Genomic DNA, 18,906 nt, shown 5'->3' on the forward strand with positions numbered 1-18,906 from the left:
CTGGTCCTAGGAACTAGGGCCCGAGGTATTGATGGGCCTGTGCACAGTATTGAACCTGGGGATTATGTATATGTTAGATCTCTTTCAGATTCACCTTCAGAATCGAAAACGAAAGGCCCATTCCAGGTGTTATTGACTACTTACACAGCCGTCAAGATTAAGGAACAAGCATCGTGGATACATCACACCAGAATAAAGAGGGCATCTAGACCACTAGGGGAGTCAGCACCTATAGGACCGCTGAAACGCTGGATTTGGCGAAAAGATGGACAATAATACTGGTTTTATTCAGCCTATGGTTAGGTCCCACCCTCTCATGGGAAACCAATTATTACTTTAAATTGACATCTATGTGGGTCAATTTGACTGGAGCCAAAGATTGTTGTGTCTGCATGGCCATGCCAAGGGGAGACCTAGAAATACCGCTATACGGAGTTATGACCTCAAATTGGACTTTGATCAATAATGCCACAGGTGTCGATATGTGGAAGGCTGGGAACATGTCTCAGTTACAATGTAAAGACAATGTGACATATGAGGGAAAAGGACCCAGATTTACCCTCCAAGTTCTAAATGGAGGAATATTCCTAGAGGGATGTAAGAATAAGTCAATGGGAACCTGCAGTTTTGCTCCCCATTTTGGAAGTCTTAATCTGACCAGTAAAGAATCATCCATCCAAACAATATCCAAATTGGGCTTGAAACATTTGGATGTAACCCTCAAAGGAATTTACCTTAATCATACAGTTCAGAGTAGGAGTAGATCCATGAGCACCTTACCTATATGCCCGGCCCCTACTGGATTTTGGTGGTTATGTGGGGACAGGTGGGACCAGAAAATATTGCCCAGATCCTGGAAGGGAACATGTACACTTGGAAGTATAATTTCCCGGCATAAAATTATTAATCAGACTCAGGTACCTCAGGGGATCCTACGGAATCCCTGGGTAAGAGTTAGGCGAAGTACCAACCCATTGGTAGAAAGGCCTACCTCATTCCATAGTTTTGTCCGATGGTTTCTGCCTTGGCTAGGGGTTAGTGAATTAGAAAAGGCAATTGTAAATATTTCCGCCACATTGAAAATAGCTTTAAATGCCACAGGAGATGCTATAAGAGCCCAAGAGGAGACTGAGAGTTTGAGAAAGTTCTCAGTTCAAAACAGGATGGCTATTTCCTATTTGCCAAGGACGGAGGAGTATGTACGGTAATCAATAGTAGCTGTTGCTCACATATAGACCAAACTCAGAGGATTGAGACGGACATAAACGAAATATGGAAACAAACTAAAATTTTATACCAAATAACAAGGGATGATACTTCTTGGGGATTTTCAAAACTTTGGGAAAAACTTACTTCTTGGCTACCTAATTTTACATGGCTAAAGCAACTCTTTATTGCAGACATTATAATTATCGTATTAGGATTATTAATATGTTGTATGTAGCCGTGTTTCATGTGGATGTGTAAGCAAACTGGAAGCTCATATGAGGAATGGAAAAAGCACAAGTTGAGGCAGAACATTGAAAGTGGCAAGTATTTCACCAAGACCCTCAAAGGGAATGGTGTTATATAGCAAAAGAATTTGCTTAGGATAAAGAAAAGGGGGGACCTGAGACAGGGAACAAAGGGAAAGCATGTTGATTTTGCAGGTTTTAGCTAACACAGGGAGTATGTTGTATATCAACCACAAGGACGGAACTGAGGCAGGGAGTATATTGCATATCAACCACAACGGCAGGACTGAGGTAGGGAGTACGAGGATGGGACGACCCTAAAAGACAAGGGAAGAAAAGACTTCATACACACAGGTAACAGAACCAGCAAGAACTGGCTTGGACTGCTGAAGTCTGTAAATGAGGGGAAGGGTCAGAAGTTTAGCAGCGAGGAAGACTTCTGGCCTTCATCAGAAGACCACCAGAGTATGCCAGACGACCACCCGAGGACTCCAGCACGCATGTGAATAGGGGCAGGAACCCATGTTAATGATTCTTCAGAGACCTAATGAATATGAAAGAGATTTACGGGGCAACTGAAATGAATATGTACATATCCCATTAATATAAGCACCCTGGTAGTAACCCTTGGTGTGCAAGCTAGGAGGAGCGATCCCCCTTGCATCCAGCGCTGCAATAAACATACCTGCTTTATAACTCTTCAGTAGCTGTGAAATTTGTTTTCCGCGCCTCACAGGGCCATAATACACCTAGCAGTTTCTCAGGAAGACAGATGCTTTCCTAACAAGAGTCCCCCCCCTCCCCATCATCCCCCTGTAGTGGTTTTACCCTGCTACACAGCTAAACTCCACCACAACCATTCTCTCACTACCCCTCCATAAAGAAAAAGGTGAGAAAATAATGTGGAAAGGGTTCAAGGGCTGAGATAAGGACAGGGAGATCACTCAACAATTATCGTCATGGGCAATACAGACTCAGCATAGGGAGATTAATATAATTTATTGCCTACTGAGAGAAACAATCTGTAGCCACTAACAGCCATTCTGCCATTTCAGCGAGGACCTCGTGTGGATCGGCTGCAGTGAGGGCTCCTGGCAGGGAGACGAACGGATCCAACCCCTAATCCCCCCCCAATAACGCGGCGCAGAGCCGTTGGTCAGAGCCGTTGGTCAGAGCCGCAGCCCCAGCCCCCTCCGCCCGAGCAGGCAGGAACTGTGCTTGTGCCGCCACGGGCATTGACGTGCTGTGGGCGGAGCCACGGGTGACGGCAGCCCACCCACCTCCTGGCGCTATAAGAGCAGTCCCTAGGGAGCGCCGCTAACAGGACCGGCTTGGCAGTTAGCACAGGCAGTTCACGCGGGGCAGTTCAAGCGGGGCAGGGAGGAGTGTGAGGAGGCCCCTCTCCTCCCTTTCCCACCTCCCTTTCTCTTCCCCTCCTCTCCTCGGGCAGTGCTTCCTCGTTGCACCTAGACCTCACCATGGTGGGCACCCGTCGCAGCAGCCGGTCCGAGGCGGCAACCCAAACGGAGGAGATGCTGCCTCTCTGGGCTCTTGTGGGCACTCAGGTGGATCCCTTGAGAGGGGAAGTAGCAGTCCAGACGGGTGACTGTGGGGAGCTCTGGAATCTGGAGACCCACCTGGGTCCTGAGGGAAGAGAGGGCTGTCATGGGTGCAGGTGTGCCCTGCTCAAGGAACTCCTCGAGCAGGTGGCTGGGCTGCAGTGAGAAATTTGCAGCCTGAGGGGCTCCTGGGAGTCTCTGAGGGAGACGGATAGGAGGTGTCAACCTGCCCCTTCTGATACCCTGTAGCCCCCTCCTATGTCCCTGCTAGTGGTAGAAGCTGACCCAGCAGATCACATGCAGGACATAGGGCTTGACCGCCCACAAGAGAAAAGGGGCTGGACCCTCGTCACAGCTCGTAGCAGAAGGAGATGTTTGCCCCCGACACCCACGATGCCACCAACCCCCATGGTGTCCTTTGGAAATAGATTTGAGGCTCTCAGGCAGGAAAAGGAAGAGGTTGAGGGTCTGGACAGTAGTCCGAACCCGGGAAGCAACCTGGAGAAGCGTGTCAAGACTGGGGGAAGTACTGAGCATAGGGATCGGAGCCGGACGGGGCGCTGCATCACAGCCAGTGCCACAAAAAAAGAACAGAGAGTCTTAGTGATAGGAGACTCCTTACTCAGGGGCACTGAGGCTCCCATTTGTCAGCCAGACAATCTATCCAGAGAGGTGTGCTGTCTTCCGGGGGCACGTGTCAGAGACGTTAGGAAGGCTCTGCCACAGCTCATTAAACCGGAGGGCTACTATCCTCTTGTCATTCAGGTTGGATCCCAGAAAGCTGCACCTAGAAAAATGGGGAATATTAAAAAGGACTTTGCATCCCTGGGAAGGATGTTGAAAGGGTCGGGGGTGCAGGTAGTGTTCTCCTCTGTCCTCCCGCTGGGTGACTGGGACCCAGAAAGAAGGAGGAGAATGGGACAGGTAAATGACTGGCTGAGGGGGTGATGTCTGGACCAAGGCTTTGGGTATTTTGATCTTGGGCAGTCCTTTGAGAAGCTGGGTATGTGGGCTGCTGATCGACTCCAACTCAGCAAGTGGGGCACACTTGCGTTGAGGAGCAAGCTCTCTGGGCTGATTACCAGGGCTTTAAACTAGGTTTGACGGGGGAAAGGAGGGGAGCTAAAAGTGACAGAGAAAGGCTGGGGGAAGTTGTCACTGCTGTCACTGTTGAAGATAGTAGGGAAAAACCTCTGAGTTGTCCCATAGGATTGTCTGAGGGCTCCTCAGAGAAGGTAATGATCCCGATACCTTATCTGGAATCTTCTTCTTGCATCCCTCCAGGGGTAACTGCGCCTTCTGCTTCCCTCAAGTGCCTGTATACCAATGCACGGAGCATGGGAAATAAACAGGATGAGCTCGAGATCTGTGTTCGGTCGCAGGGCCATGATCTCGTTGCGATCACAGAGACGTGGTGGGACAGCTCGCATGACTGGAACACTGTCATGGAGGGCTATGTCCTTTTTAGGAAAGACAGGCTGGGGAAGCGAGGGGGTGGGGTTGCCCTTTATGTGAGGGAGCAATTAGAGTGTACCCAGCTCCACCTGGGAGAGGGTGAAGGACAAGTGGAGAGCTTGTGGGTGAGAATTAAGGGGTGGGCTGGTATGGGGGACACTGTTGTGGGGGTGTACTACAGGTCACCAGATCAGGAGGAGGGGGTCGATGAGGCCTTCTACAAGCAGCTGGAAGTAGCCTCACGATCACGGGCACTGCTTCTCATGGGGGACTTCAATTATCCAGACATCTGTTGGGTAAGCAACTCGGCCAGGCACGTGCAGTCCAAATGGTTCCTACAAGCGGATCGCCAAACCGCTCTCTATCATCTTTGAAAGGTCCTGGAGAACAGGAGAGGTGCCTGAAGACCGGAGGATAGCCAATGTCACTCCGGTCTTCAAGAAGGGCAAGAAGGAGGATCCGGGAAACTACAGGCCAGTCAGTCTCACCTCTGTCCCTGGCAAGGTGTTGGAACAGCTCGTTCTGGATGCCATCTCCAAGCAATTGGAAGAGAAGAAGGTTATGAGGAGTAGTCAGCATGGATTCACCAAGGGGAAGTCATGCTCGACCATCCTCGTTGCCTTCTATGATGACATCACCAGCTGGGTAGATGGGGGCAGATCAGTGGATGTCATCTACCTTGACTTTAGCAAGGCTTTCAATACTGTCTCCCATGACATCCTGATAGCAAAGCTGAGAAAGTGTGGGATAGAGGAGCGGACAGTAAGGTGGGTTGAGAACTGGCTGACTGGCCGAGCTCAGAGGGTGGTGATCAGCGGCGTAGAGTCCGGCTGGAGACCTGTGACTAGCGGTGTTCCCTAGGGGTCGGTGCTGGGTCTGGTTTTGTTCAACATCTTCATCGACGACCTTGATGAGGGAATAGTGTCTGCCCTCAGCAAGTACGCCGATGACACAAAGCTGGGAGGAGTGGCCGACATGCCAGAAGGCTGTGCTGCCATTCAGCGAGACCTGGACCAGCTGGAGAGATGAGCAGGAAGAAACCAAATGAGGTTTAACAAGAGCAAGTGTAGAGTCCTGCACCTGGGAAGGAGCAACCGGATGTATCAGTACAGGCTGGGGGACGACCTGCTGGAGAGGAGCTCTGAGGAGAAGGACCTGGGGGTCCTGGTGGATGACAGGTTGACCATGAGCCAGCAGTGTGCCCTGGTGGCCAAGAGGGCCAATGGGATCCTGGCATGCATTAAAAGGAGTGTGGCCAGCAGGTCAAGGGAGGTGATCCTCCCCCTCTACTCTGCCCTGGTCAGGCCTCACCTGGAGTACTGTGTCCAGTTCTGGGCTCCCCGGTACAAAAAAGACAGGGAACTCCTGGAAAGAGTCCAGCGGAGGGCCACAAAGATGATACGGGGCCTGGAGCATCTTCCCTATGAAGAAAGGCTGAGAGACCTGGGTCTGTTCAGCCTGGAGAAAAGAAGACTGAGAGGGGATCTTATCAATGTGTATATATACCTGAAGTGTGGGAGACAGAGGGATTTGGCCAACCTCTTTTCAGTGGTTTGTGGGGACAGGACAAGGGGTAATGGCCACAAAATGGAGCCCAGGAAGTTCCGCACCAACATGCGAAAGAACTACTTCACGGTGAGGGTGACGGAGCACTGGAACAGGCTGCCCAGGGAGGTTGTGGAGTCTCCTTCTCTGGAGATATTCAAGGCCCGTCTGGACGCCTACCTGGGCAGCCTGCTCTAGGGAACCTGCTTTGGCAGGGGGGTTGGACCCGATGATCTTTCGAGGTCCCTTCCAACCCCTTCAATTCTGTGATTCTGTGATATAGATGTAAGCACAGCCGCTAAATGGAGCTAAGCATGCCTTGTGATGCTTTTATTAGATTATCCGACATAATATTTCCACTATATTTATTTATATGCCAGTTTAAGAATTCTTGTATGCAGATATTCAAGAGAACGCAGGTACATTTGGTTAATTTTAGGTTCGTGGTATAAATGAGAGCAACCCCAGGGACAAGGCTACCTTTATAATCAAGTGATAGGTACATATAGAGCTGTCCAGCAGACTGGCAAAGCTGGAGTAGAGTATAATTAAATTGAGTTTCCTTCCTATTCCTGCTTTGGGCACACCAAGATGCTGTGACCTCAAAGGAGGGTGGCAGAGGGCCAAGTAGAATACCACTTCATCAAAGGTAATATTCAGAATCTATACAGTTTAAAGACCAGGGCTGAAATCAATACAGAGAATTTATTTTTCAAATGTCTCAGTGGTAGAAATCTCTTTTTGTGGAGTGTTGGTATCATTGTCACATAAAAAGTTGAAAAACAGGTTTGTGAAACTAGTATGCACTAATCAATATGTTATTCTCAGTGGGCATTCTGCCAGTGAAACACAAGAGGGGGAGGATTTTTCTTTACCTTGTTTTTGAAACAGCTAGGACCGCTTTTCTGTTATTTTCATGTCTTAATTATGTTGGTGACTTTGATTTCATATTATAGAATGGCATGCGCTGGAAGTTACCTCAAAGATCATAGAATCATTAAGGTTGTAAAAGACCTTGACGATCATCTGGTCCAACCATACCGTTACAACCAATATCACCCACTAAACTATGTCCCTAAGCAACATGTCAAACCTTTCCTTAAACACCCCCAGGGACAGTGACTCCACCACCTCACTGGTGTTGGGGTTTAACCCGGCCGGCAGCTAAGCACCACACAGCCATTTACTCACCCTCCCCCCTCCCTCTCTGGGATGGGGGAGAGAAATGGGAAAATGAAGCCTGTGGGTTGAGATAAAGACAGCTTATTAGGACAGGAAAATAATAATAATAATGATAATGGTACTACTAATAATAATGTGTATGAAACAACTGATGCACAGTGCAATTGCTCACCACCTGCTGACCGATGCCCAGCCTATCCCCGAGCAGCTGGCCCCCCTACCCCGGCTAGCCACCCCTATATATTGTTTAGCATGATGTCAGATGGTACAGAATACCCCTTTGGCCAGTTTAGGTCAGCTGTCCTGGGTCTGTCCCCTCCCAGCTCCTGCTGCACCCCTAGCCTGCTCGCTGGCAGGACAGAGCGAGAAGCTGAAAAGTCCTTGGCTTAGTGTAAGCACTGCTCTGCAACAATGAAAACATCAGCATGTTATCAGCGCTCTTCTCATCCTAATCCAAAACATAGCACCCTACCAGCTACTAGGAGGAAAATTAACTCTATCCTAGCTGAAACCAGGACATATATCCACCCCTTATTCCATACCATTTATGTCATGCTCAGGTTACACTCTTTCCAATACATTCTAATTAATCACCATTTTCATCTATGGTATATAGAATGTCCACTGAGTTTACATAGTCCGTGACTGACTTCGGGCTCCATCTGTTACAGCAGTCTTTCAGGGCAGAAGAGATGGTGTATGATGTTGGATTGTCACACGTTGAAGCCCGTTCTCGTTCCATCACCTCTCTGTGCTTGTCCATTTCTATCAAAATTCATTCATTATTATCTGCGTGGCTGTTACTGTGATACCATTAATAGGACATTGACATATAGCAATCATGGTAGTGATTATACATTATATACATTACATATATATATACATATATACATATATATACACATTATATATATATACATTACAGTGATGTAATAATTAACATAATACAGTTCAACTCATGGGCTATTCTCACCCAGTATTAAATCCCCTTGAGGTACACACCGGACCTCCCCATTCTTTTGCATTACCCACCAAGTGCATCCAGGTCCCTGAGCAAAAGCAATTCCACGAATTGGTTTGCCTTTTCCTGAGGCAGGAGTAGCCCAGATTGTCTTACCCAGCATGTTTCTTACGTGCACTACAGGGACTTTGTCTCCTTCTACAGTACATAACAGGTTTGATTGGGCAGGTCCAGCTCGGTTGGCAGATCCCCTAGTGCTGACTAACCAGGCGGCCTTTGCCAAATGTGTATCCCAATGTTTGAATGTCCCAGCACCCATTGCTTTCAGTGTAGTCTTTAACAGTCCATTGTATTGCTGAACTTTCCCGGAAGCTGGTGCATGATAGGGGATGTGATACACCCACTCAATACCATGTTCTTTGGCCCAAGTGTCTATAAGGTTGTTTCGGAAATGAGTCCCGTTGTCTGACTCAATTCTCTCTGGGGTGTCATGTCGTCACAAGACTTGCTTTCCAAGGCCCAGGATACTGTTCCGGGCAGTGGCATGAGGCACAGGATATGTTTCCAGCCATCCGGTGGTTGCTTCCACCATTGTAAGTACGTGGCGCTTTCCGTTGCGGGTTTGAGGGAGTGTGATGTAATCAATCTGCCAGGCCACTCCATAGTCACGTAAGTAAAACCACAGGGTGGCACGGGGTGTGTACCCACTTTATCATCTTCCTTGCACGGATGGACACTTACCCATGACAGCTGAGACACTAGTTTGCACTGGTGGGAAGGAAAATAAACTCTCTTCAAGTTGGTGGACCTCTTCAGATAGTTTCTCCAAAGTATTCTCTTTTAGTTGGTGGACACTTTCAGAGAGTTTCTCCACAGCCGAGACGCAGGCCTGTAGGGAAGAGGAGGGACTTTCTTCGTACTGCCGGAGTTGTTTAGTCGATTCATCCACTGTGGGTTCCTCATGTTCTTTCCACGCCATTACTGCCAATGAGCTGGCATATGATGATGGTGCACTCCGTACAAACTTCCGCCACATGGGTGGTGTACACCGGACTGCATCTGGATCTGTGGATGTTTGTGCGTCGTCTAGGTCCTTATAAATTACTTCCCGTACGGCCAATTCCCTCAGGTACTGAATTCCCTTCTCCATGGTGGTCCATTTGCCTGGTAGACATACAAGTTCTTCCTTGAAGGGATACCTTTCCTGCACAGCTGACAGGAGACGCCTCCAGAGGCTGCGAGATCGTGCTCCATCTCCAATTGCTTTGTCAATGCATGCGTCCCTAGCAAGGGATCCCAGCCGCCTGGCTTCCCTGCCCTCTAATTCCACACAACTGGCTCCGGTGTCCCAGCACCGGAGCAGCCAGGTGGCAAGCTGCTCACCTATACAGCGACCAAAATCTTTTTGCACATCTCGTAGCTCATGCTGGTATAGGGTTTGGGTAGTTACTGTTGATTTTTCGACATCCTCATCTTCATCTTCATCCTTCTGCACCTCTGATGGCCCAGCCTCGTCTTCTCTATACCTAGACCTAGCAGAAGACTGTCTGCGTTCTAAACGACCTGAGTCTCTATACCATTTTTTCACCTTGTCTACAGGGGCGACTTGCACTGCTACAGCTCATTTCTCTGACCCAGCCACAGGGCCTGCCACAGGGGTTGGAATGCATGCTGGGCCAGCCACAGGGTTTGAAACAACCGCCGGGCCTGTCACAGGAGCTGGAACGACTGCTGGACCAATCACAGGGGTTGGAGTGGCCGCAGGAGCTGCAGGAGCCACGGGAGCTGGAGCGGCCATGGGAGCTGGAGCGGCCACGGGAGCTGGAGGAGCCGCAGGAGCTGGAGAGGCCGCGGGGTCCATCATAGGGGTTGGAGCTGGTGCAGGGTTTGGAGTGGCCATTGGTCTTGTCACACGACTTGGAGTGGCCACAGGGTCTGTCACTAGGGTTATAGTAGTATCGATTGCAGCTCGATAGGCATAGGCCAGACCCCAGCACACTACAGTGATTTGTGTCTCTTTGGAATTGCCAGGGTGATGACATGCCTTTTTCAAGCATTCTACCAGTTCTTTAGGATTTTGCAGTTGTTCAGGGGTGAATGTCCAAAACACTGGAGGTGACCACTGCTCTAAATGCCTGCCCATATCCTCCCACACTCCCTGCCACTCATAGCCATCCTGCCTCAGCATGGATCTCTGGATTCCTAAGTAGTTGTTTAACCTTAAACAAAATCTGAAGCATATTCAGGAGACATAACAATAACAACATGCTGGTCTGAACATCCCAAGGATATTCAACATCTTGGAGAACTATCGTAACTAGCTGGAGGATAAGAGGGGGGCAAAGGAGAAAGGGAGAGTGAACAAGTAGGAAAAAATATCTCCCCCTGTCCCCTCCACAGAGTGGCTCCCTGACGAAAAAAGGCAATAGGTGTAATTGTTAATAGTTTCTGAGGTATGGTTTCCAAAGTATAGAGTCAACGACAGTGCTGAGTACGAATACCAGGTTAGGGTCATGACCAGAAATTTCATCATATCATAAGCCATTGTTACACCGCACAGTAAAATAATGATCTTAAACCGGGGCCCGGAAAGCATAAACAGCACGACAGGGAGCACATACAGAAAGTATTGTGCTATATAACTCAATTTGGAAAACAGGCACAGCAGACCTGAGATCGAAGCAATCAACATTGTGATTAGCAACTATTAGGCAGGTCTACTACTTATACCAATTTTAGTTTAACACACTCTGGTCAGATCTATCGTTATCTCAACCCGTCGTGCCCCACTTTGGGTGCCAAAAGGATTCTTGTGGTTTAACCTGGCTGGCAGCTAAACACCACACAGCCGTTCGCTCACCCTCTCCCCTTACTCTCTAGGATGGGGGAGAGAATCAGGAAAATGAAGCATGTGGATTGAGATAAAGGGAGTTCATTAAGACACGAAAATAATAATAATAATAATAATGATGATGATGATGATAATAGTACTACTACTAATAATGTGTATGAAACAAGTGATGCACAATGCAATTGCTCACCACCCGCTGACCAATGCCCAGCCTATCCCCAAGCAGCCGGCCCCCCCCACCCCGGCCAGCCACCCCTATATATTGTTTAGCATGACGTCAGATGGTATGGAATACCCCTTTGGCCAGCTTGGGTCAGATGCCCTGGGTTTGTCCCCTCCCAGCTTCTGCTGCACCCCCAGCCTGCCCACTGGCAGGACAGAGTGAGAAGCTGAAAAGTCCTTGGCTTAGTGTAAGCACTGCTCTGCAACAATTAAAACATCAGCATGTTATCAGCCCTTTTCTCATCCTAATCCAAAACATAGCACCCTACCAGCTACTAGGAGGACAATTAACTCTATCCTAGCTGGAATCAGGACACTGGGCAACCCCTTCCGATGCATGACCAATCTATCTGAGAAGAAATGTCTTCTAATTTTCAACCTAAACTTCCCCTGGTGCAACTTGAGGCCATTTCCTCTTGTCCTGTCACTAGTTATCTGCGAGAAGAGTCCGACCCCCAGCTCCCCACACCTTCCTTTCAGGTAGTTGTAGAGAGCAGTAAGGTCTCCCCTGAGCCTCCTCTTCTCCAGACTAAACAACCCCAGTTCCCTCAGCCACTCCTCAAAGGACTTGTGTTCCAGACCCATCACCAACTTCGTAGCTCTTCTCTGGACATGCTCCAGGGCCTTGATGTCTTTCTTGTAGTGATGGGCCCAAAAGTCAACACTGTACTCGAGGTACGGCCTCACTAGAGCTGAGTACAGGGGAACGATCCCCTCCCTGGCCCTGCTGGCTACACTATTCCTGATACTAACCAAGATGCCATTGGCCTTCTCGGCCACCTGAGCATGCTGACAGCTCATGTTCAGGCGAGCGTTGACCTAACACCCCCAGATCCTTTTCTTCTGCACAGCTTTCCAGCCACTCTGCCCCGAGCCTGTACTGTTTCATGGGATTGTTGTTGCCAAAGTATAGGACCCAGCACTTAGCTATGTTGAACCTCATCCCACTGGCCTTTGCCCATCAATCCAGCCTGCCCAGGTCCATCTGCAGGGCCTTCCTACCCTCTGGCAGATTGACACTACCCCCCAGCATAGTGTCATCTGCAAACTTACCGAGGGTGCACTCAATTCTCTTGTCCAAATCATCAATAAAGATATTAAAGAGGATAGGCCCCAACACTGTCCCCTGGGGAACACCAGTGGTGACAAGTCACCAGCTGGATTTCACTCCATTCACCACCTCTCTCTGGGCCCAGCCATCCAGCCAGTTTTTAACCCAGGAAAGAGTGTATATGTCTAAACCATGGGATGCCAGTTTCTCCAGGAGAATACTGTGGGAGACTGTGTCAAAGGCTTTGCTGAAGTCTAGGTAGACTACATAACAGCCTTTCCCTCATCCACCAGGCAGGTCACCCGGTCCTAGAAGGTGATGAGGCAGGACTTGCCTTTCATGAACCCATGCTGACTGGGCCTGATCCCCTGGTTGTCCCGCATATGCTGCATGTTTGCATTCAAGATGATTTGTTCCATAACCTTTCCTGGACCCAAGGTCAAGCTGACAGGCCTGTAGTTCATGGGTGTAGTGGGTTTTCATGGCAAAGTTTTGGTAGCAGGATGCCATAGGGGTGGCTTCTGTGAGAGGAATCCAGAAGCTGCCCCATGTTAGATAAGGGCCCCACTGCTGACCAAAGCTGAGCCAATAAGTGATGTTGTTTGCACCTCTGTGAGAGCATATTTAAGACAGGGGAAAAAAAAAAAAACACGCTGTTTCACAGCAGTTGGGAGAGTGGGAGGAGTGAGAAACAGCCTTGCAGGCGCCAAGGTCAGTGAAGAAGGAGGGGGAGAGGTGCTGCAGGCACCGGAGCAGAAGTCCCCTGCAGCCTGTGGTGAGGACCATGGTGAAGCAGGCTGTCCCCCTGCAGCCCGTGGAGTACCACGGTGGAGCAGGGTCCCACCCTGCAGCCCGTGGAGGAGACCACGGTGGAGCAGGTGGACCTGCACTGATGGAGGCTGCGGCCTGTGGAGGACCCCTGTCGGAGCAGATTCCGGGCCAGACCTGTGGAGAGGAGCCCACGCAGGAGCAGGTGACCTGGCAGGGGCTGTTGCCCGTGGGGGACCCAGGTTGGAGCAGTTTGCTCCTGAGGGATGGGCCCCGTGGTACAGACCCATATCTGGAGCAGTTCTTGAAGAGCTGCTGCCTGTGGGCAGCCCACGCAGGATCAGTTCAGCAAGAACTGCATCCCGTGGGAGGGACCCCACACTGGAGCAGGGGAAGAGAGTGATCGAGAAGGAGTGGTGGAGACGAAGTGCTATAGACTGACTGCAACCCCCATTCCCCATTCCCCTGCGCTGCTCGGGGGGAGGAGGTGGAAGAGGGTGGATGGGGGGAAGGCATTTTTGGTTTCTTTCCTTTGTTTCTCACTTCTCTAGCTTGTTAGTAATAGGCAAGAAATCTTACTATGTCTCTACTCTGAGTCTGTTTTGCCCGTTACAGTAACTGTTGAGTGATCTCCTCATCCTTATCTCAACCCTTGAGCCCTTTTCATCGTATTTTCTCCCCCTTCCCCTTTGAGGAGGGGGAGTGAGAGAGCGGCCGTGGTGGAACTCGGCTGCCCAGCCGAGTAAAACCACCACACCTGGTTCCTCCTTACGACCCTTCTTATAGATGGACATGACATTAGGAAGTCTCCTGTCATCTGGGACCTCTCTGGAAGACCATGACTGCTGATAGATGATGGAAAGCAGCCCAGAAATCACATCCGCCAACTGCCTCAACACTCTCGGGTGCATCTCATCTGGCCCATAGATTTGTGGGTGTCTAGCTTGCCTAAGTAACCTCTAACCCAATCCTTTTCAACCAGGGGAAATTCTTCCTCTTTCCAGGTTTTCTCTCTTGTTTCCGGGCTCGGTAGTGTGTGGGGGCTAGCCTTAGCAGCGAAGACTGAAGCAAAGAAGGCATTCAGTAACTGCCTTCTCTGTATCCACCATCACCAAGGCACCCACCTCATTTAGCAGCGCACCCACATTTTCCTTAGTCTTCCCTTTGCTGCTGATGTATTTGAAGAAGCGCTTCTTGTTGTCCTTGATGTCTCTTGCTAAATTTAATTCTAACCAGGCCTTGGCCTTCCTCCTTGCATCCCTGCATTCTCTGACAGTGTTCCTATATTCTACCCAAGCAGTCTGTCCCTTCTTCCACATCATGTACGCTTTCTTCTTCTGTTTAAGTTTTCCCAAGATCTCCTTGCCCATCCACGCAGGTCTCCTGTCCCCTTTGCTCAGCTTCTTTCTTGTAGGGATGCACCGATTCTGAGCTTGGAGGAAGTGGTGCTTGAATATTAGCCAACTCTGGATGCAGTACTCCAAGTGGGGCCTCACAAGAGCAGAGTAGAGGGGGACAATCACCTCCCTCGACCTGCTGGCCACTCCTCTTTTGATGCAGCCCAGGATGCAGTTGGCCTTCTGGGCTGCAAGCACGCACTGCTGGCTCACGTCGAGCTTTTCATTCACCAGAACCCCCAAGTCCTTCTCTGCAGGGCTGCTCTCAATGAGTTCTCCAGCCAGTCTGTACTCATGTCTGGGGTTGCCCTGACCCAGGTGCAGCACCTTGTACTTGGACTTGTTGAACCTCATTAGGTTTACGTGGTCCCACTTCTCAGACTTTTCCAGGTCCCTTTGGATGGCATCCCTTCCTTCTTTTGTATCAACTGCACCACTCAGCTTGGTGTCATCTGCAAATTTGCTGAGGGTGCACTCGATCCCACTGTCTATGTCGCTGATAAAGATATTAAATAGTACCGCTCCCAGGACAGACCCCTGAGGTACACCATTTGTCACCGGCCTCCACCTGGACATAGAGCCCTTGACCACCACTCTCTGGGTGCGACCTTCAAGCCAAGTCCTTATCCACTGAATGATCCACCCTTCAAATCCATCTCTCTCCAATTTGGAGACCAGGATGTCATGTGGGACCATGTCAGAGGCTTTGCAGAAGTCCAGGCAGATGACATTGGGCGGCCTTCCTCTCTCAACTGATGCAGTCACTCCATCATAGAAAGCCACCAGATTGGTCAGGCACAACTTACCCTTGGTGAATCGATGCTGGCTGTCTTGGATCACCCCTTTGTCTTGCATGTGCCTTGACGTTGCTTCCAGGAGGATCTTTTCCATGATCTTGCCAGGCACAGAGGTGAGGCTTACCGATCTGTAGTTCCTCGGGTCCTCCTTTCTAGCCTTTTTAAAACTGAGAGTGATGTTTCCCTTTTTCCAGACACCAGGGACTTTGCCTGACTGCCAGGACTTTTCAAATATGATGGAGAGAGGCTTAGCGACCCCATCAGCCATCTCCCTCAGGACCCTGGGATGCATGTCATCGGGCCCCATATACTTGTACTTGTTTAGTTTCATCAGGTGGTCTCAGACCTGCTCTTCGCTTACAGTGGGTGGGACTTTGTTCCCCCAGAACCTCGTCTACAGGTTCAGGGAAACAAAAGACTTGGGAAGCCAGACTCAGTGAAAACTGAGGCAAAGAAGTTGTTGAGTACCTCAGCCTTCTCCATGTCTGTCATTACCAGCTCTCCCTTCTCATCTATCAGAGCAGATACACTCTCCTTGGTCTTTCTTTTCTGAGCAATGTACCTATAGAATCTCTTCTTGTTATTCTTTGCATCCCTTGCCAAGCTCAGTTGCATCTGTGCCTTGACTTTCCTTATCCCATCCCTGCACATCCGGACTGCATCCCTGTACTCTTCCCAGGCCACATGTCCCTGCTTCCACTGTCTGTGCATTTCCTTCTTGTGCCTCAGTTTGACCAACAGGTCTTTGCTCATCCATCCCGGTTGTCTGCCCTCCCTGCCCACTTTTTTACACACGGGAATGGAGAATTCTTGGGCTCTAAGGAAAACATCCTTAAAGAATTGCCAGCTCTGTTCATCTCCTTTGTCCCTAAGGACAGGGGACCAGGGGATCTCATCCACCTGGTCTTTAAATAGCTGGAAGTTCACTCTTCGGAAGTTCAGGGTCCTGACTTTGCTTGTAGAACCCAAAACCTTGGACATGGCACCAGCCTCTCAAACAATCATTAACTCGGCCCGTTTGTCTCCTTCTTCCTGGGTCCCAGTCACCAACTGGGAGGACAGAGGAGAACACTGCTTGCGCTCCTGATCCCTTCAACATCTTTCCAATGGACATAAAATCCTTTTTGGTATTTCAGAGTTTCCTTGTTACAGCATCATTTGATCCTACTTGAAAAAGTAGGAAGGGGTGGGACTCTTGGTAGCCTCTTCATGATATCACAAATACGGGCCCCAGGCAGGCAGCAAACCTCTCTGGAGAGGTTGTGCAGATGGCAAATTGGAGCCTTGGTGCCTCTCAGAGAGGAATCTCCAATGACTAACACCCTTTGTGCCTTCTTTGTGGCACTGGTTTTGATGCAGTTGGGAGATAGATCCAACTTTGTGTGGTCGGCCTTTTTGAGTTCCCTGTGGTTGGTCTTTCTGAGGTCTTTACCAGTTCTCCCGGAGTTTCCTCTCTCCTGCCTTAGAACATCATATCTATCGTGCAGGGGCACTTCAGGGGCAGGGGAGAGACTCCTCCTCCAGCTCCGATCAGAGACAAGCGTCCACTCTCCCTCGTCCTGTGAATCTTTCAAATGTGCTTCTTATGGGCTGCAAGCTTGTTTCCCTACCCCTTGCCTGGACTTAAGGCAGGGCTGTTGCTCAGACCATGTCAGTGTATAATACCATTTGTCAATCTCCTCCTCAGATTCCTGAATGCTATGCTGCCTGGTGAGCTCCTCTCGCAACTGAGCCACCTGTTTGAAGAGCTCATCCAGCTGGGCACACTTGCACCCATGACACCCACCTCTGCCTTCAGACCCTAGGGGGATTTCCAGAGACTGGAGCTCCCTGGAACTGGGGGTCTGGGCCTCTCTTTTGATCCTCGGGAGGTCTGTTTGGGTGGAGGCATCTGCCCAGGGAGGTTGCAGCCCCCCCCCATCTGGGTTTCAGCTGCAGACTGGCAGGTGCGGCGGGTGGACACCATTTCTTCAGTAGAAGGCCCTTCCTCTGCTGATCCCACAACACAAAAATGACTGACCCTCCTTGACCTGCCGTGCCACACCCTGTTTGCCTGCCCTGTTTGCTGCGCTCCTGGTCCTAGGATTAGTTTTGACCACAGAAATGAATTTTATCAGTTAATTTCATTCTATGAACACTTAAATGCATATAACAGTATTTTTTTCACCTACTGTACTTCTTTCCATTGCTTTTTAGCATCGATTTGTATAGTTTGGATAGGTTTTCTATATCTATTGATAGACCTCACATATGTATGATAGTTGGGAGAGAAAAAAAAATTATAATATGCAGAAGCTATAGGGGTCGAAGAACAGGGCTGCAATTCATACTGAGATTTTATTTGTAAAATCTCTCATTGGTAGATATATAATTCTGTAGACCCAATGTTGTTGGGTTTATGTATATGAGATACATGATCATATGTATATACATATCATGTATATATGTATATGTATATACATATGTATATACATATTATGTATATCATATACATGATAAACAGATTATTATATACACTAATTTATGTATGTACACATGAGTGCCATAGAATATGGCATATTTTAATGATATAGAAATAAACTTCCAAATGTCACTTTTTAGCCTGCAGGTTTTCCTTTCTAAGCCAGACTCCAGAGTGTAACTTAACAATCAAAAAATTCACCGTTAACTTCCTGTGTATTGAATGCTTTTGAAATCTTGAGTTTGTGCATATATGTATTTCTTTACGAGTCAAATCTGAGATAAGGTATAAAATTAAACAGTACTCATGGTTAAAGAAAATTTTTTGGCTTTTAGACCTTGATTATAGAATACAAAGTTACTGTTATAATTGTTATATAATACAGGAATAATTTATATAGCATTTTCTGCAAGTCAGGGCCTCGATACACGTAGCAGTTGTTTGGGAGGACAGACATCTTCATAACAAGAGCACATCTCTCTCCTTCCCCTTTCCCACCTTTTATTGATGAGTGTGACATCATATGGTATGGAATATCCCTTTGGTTGGTTTCAGTCAGCTGCCCTGGTGATATCCCCTCCCCACTTCTTGCCCACCCCCAGACTACTGGCTGTGAAGAGGTTTGGAGGGAGTCTTGATGCTGTGCCAGCATTGCTCAGCAATAGACAAAACATTGGTGTTATACCAATGCTGTTCTAGCATAGAGCACAGCACTATATGGGACACTGCGGGGAAAGTTAACGCCATCCCAGACAGACCCAGTACAGCTATTAGGAAAAATTTCTTCCCTGAAGGGGTAGTCTGGAACAGGCTGCCCAGAGAAGTAGTTGAGTCACCATACCTGGAGGTCTTCAGAAAACATGTAGATGTAGTGATTAGTGACATGGTTTAATGGTGGACTTGGCAGTTGTCACGTTAAGGGATGTAGCCGATTAACTGTTACAGGTCTGTTCGGATTCAGGGTACTGAACTATCATGGTCACGGATTCACCAACAACGTAACACGCCCTTACTCTAGAGATTTCTAAGTTTCCACAGAGACACCTGGTATAACCAAGTGTTCAAATCTTACCCCACGGCGTCCCGATGGAGGGGGGGGCGGGAAGAGAAGCTCAGCCCGTTGACTGATCCCTCAGTCAGAAGGTCCCTCATAATGGTATCTTCCCTCGTGATTGTATCTTCCCCAGTGATGGTATCTTCCCT

General features: G+C 49.0%; 1 long non-coding RNA gene and 1 pseudogene across 1 annotated transcript; both read left to right on the forward strand.

Annotated features, from left to right (window-relative positions):
• Positions 1-351: 351 nt before the first annotated feature.
• LOC136789483 (endogenous retrovirus group V member 1 Env polyprotein-like) lies at positions 352-2,146 on the forward strand (annotated as a pseudogene).
• A 10,818-nt stretch (positions 2,147-12,964) lies between these two features.
• On the forward strand, positions 12,965-17,835 carry LOC136789495 (uncharacterized). Its single transcript, XR_010828223.1, has 2 exons — positions 12,965-13,253; positions 16,930-17,835. It is a non-coding gene; the product is annotated as an uncharacterized lncRNA (long non-coding RNA).
• Positions 17,836-18,906: the final 1,071 nt, after the last annotated feature.

This window comes from Anser cygnoides, unplaced genomic scaffold (genome assembly GCF_040182565.1).
Source record: "Anser cygnoides isolate HZ-2024a breed goose unplaced genomic scaffold, Taihu_goose_T2T_genome scaffold_51_1, whole genome shotgun sequence".
NCBI classification, from domain to species: Eukaryota; Metazoa; Chordata; class Aves; order Anseriformes; family Anatidae; genus Anser; species Anser cygnoides.